We start from the raw sequence: 2,437 nt of genomic DNA on the forward strand, positions 1-2,437 counted from the left end.
ACACACACACACACACACACACACACACACACACACACACAATCCAATATGGCAATATGGTGTTAAGTGCCTTTCTCCCACTCTCTCCACCTCTCTGGTCATTTATGTCTCAACCCCTCTGCAAACTATTACAAACTACAAAGGGAAGCATAGCCACGAGCTGCCCAGTGACACGAACCTACCAGACGAGCTAAATTACTTCTATGCTCGCTTCGAGTCAAGTAACACTGAAACGTGCATGAGAGCACCAGCTGTTCTGGACGACTGCGTGATCACACTCTCCGTAGCTGACGTGAGTAAGACCTTTAAACAGCAATGTTTTTGAAACAGCTGAAATGTATAGACATTTCCCTAATATTTGAGACTTGTTTTATTGAGTTTTTTCCTGAAATTGCAGTAACAGCCTGTTATATTCTGAAATTGTCACAGTAGATGCCGGCTGCACTGAGCCACATAAATCGATGGAAGCTCATCCCCACCACCAAAAACATGTCAAATGCAGATCATACAAATAGGATGTTTTTTAATTTGTAACATTGTGTGGTGATTTCAGAGGTGGCACCACAGGTCCCACAGGTCCCAGAGTGGAGGGGAGGAAATTTTTCTGGAGCCTTTTTCTTGATCTGGTAGGCTAACCAAACCAACTCTGGACCCTAGTTGTAAAATATGACATAGTAAAGGAAATTGTTGTAAAAAAAAAGCTTTTATGTGGGCTATGATGGGACCAGATTATTTTCAAATCAGGTCATATGATATTTTTTTATTCTGTAATAAAACAATATACTCATACAGTATGTCATCACTATTGTGTTGATTGATTAATTCCAGTCAATCATTTTTGATTAAAAAGGCCTAGGTAGCCTAGCCTCCTGAAGTTTGACTATAAACTAAATTTGATCACATTCACATTTTCTCAGAACACAAATAAATGGGCCTATTTTAGGCTACATAGTTTAGGCTGGCCAGGCCCAGATGGGATCAGAGTGCATAGCAGACTCTAGGCTACCTGCAGCTATGGTTGTTATCAGTAGGCTACAGTTGATCAGACTGAAGCACAGACTAATTGTGCACGTTGACAAGTCATGAGGCATTGTCACACCTTGATCTGTTGCACCTGTCTTGGTGATTGTCTCCACCACCCTCCAGGTGTCGCCAATCTTCCCCATTATCCCATGTGTATTTAGACCTGTGTTCTCTGTTTGTCTGTTGCCAGTTCGTCTTGTTTGTCAAGTCAACCAGCGTTTGTTTCTCAGCTCCTGCTTTTCCCAGTATCTCTTTTTCTCACCCTCCTGGTTTTGACCCTTGCCTGTCCTAACTCTGAGCCCACCTGCCTGACCCGGAGCCTGACCCGGAGCCTGCATGCCGACCTGCACCTTTGCCCCACCTCTGGATTATTGACCTCTACCTACCCGGACCCTGAGTCTGCCTGCCGTCCGGTACCTTTGCCCCACCTCTGGTTTACTGGCCCCTGCCTGCCTTGACCTGTCTATTGCCTGCCCCTGTTGGATTATTAAACCATTGTTCATTTGATGTTGTCTGCATCTGGGTCTTACCTTCATACCTGATAGGCATTTAATGTAAATGGACTTCCATATAGAACATCTCGTTGAAATGCTCTCCTAACCTGCTACAATGAGACGCCATCTTAACCGACTTCCTGGGCTTCACATGCGCTATTGAGTCTTCACATAGGAATGAATGGTGTCACGTGATTTATATGGCTTTTCCCATTCATATACAGTCAATGATCTGCCTGCCGTGTCCTCTCCCTTGGGCTAGTAATGGCGGTAATCTACCGTGAAGAACCATGTGTTAACAGGCTGAGAGACTTGTGTTAACAGGGTGATGGGCAACCCTCTCAGTGGAGCAGCCCCAGATGAGGGCCCTTACTGAGATTTTGGGCTCGTTTCAGTGGCAAGGCTGAAGCTACCAACTGCAGACAAAAGTCGAGGAGTAAAGTTGTGGGAGGTGTACCACTGATGTGGTTTTCCAACAGCAAGGCTCAGTGCAACATGGCAGTGTTGCCATCATTTATACAAGTTTTTCTTGTTGAAATAAACATGTCTGCAACCCGCATATCACACACTCACAAACTGTGAACATACTGTATGTGTGTGTACATTGTACTATCAATTGGTGAGAAAGCGTCAAATATCACATTCATTTGTACATATCCACTGTATACATGAATCATGGCAAAGTTTGATCCTGTTTCAGTCATGTCTTTGGTCACGTTCGCGTGGGTCAAACAAAAACACCCTAATGATTGGTTGACAACAGAGACTCCCACAATGCAGGCTAGCCCTGCTGCAAGTTGATAAAGAGAAACTGCAGTCAGAACTTCATGACCTTTGATCACCGCAAGTCGGACAATTTATATCCGCGTAATGCAGCACACTTCAGAAGGCAGTGACCAACGTAATGCAGCACACTTCAG

At 44.5% G+C, this 2,437-nt stretch overlaps 1 protein-coding gene across 1 annotated transcript in view; it reads right to left on the minus strand.

Moving 5' to 3' along the window:
• LOC111978289 (sodium/calcium exchanger 1-like) overlaps positions 1-2,437 on the minus strand; it is a 170,827-nt gene that overhangs the window by 7,413 nt on the left and 160,977 nt on the right.

Source organism: Salvelinus sp. IW2-2015, linkage group LG18 (genome assembly GCF_002910315.2).
Source record: "Salvelinus sp. IW2-2015 linkage group LG18, ASM291031v2, whole genome shotgun sequence".
Taxonomy (NCBI): domain Eukaryota; kingdom Metazoa; phylum Chordata; class Actinopteri; order Salmoniformes; family Salmonidae; genus Salvelinus; species Salvelinus sp. IW2-2015.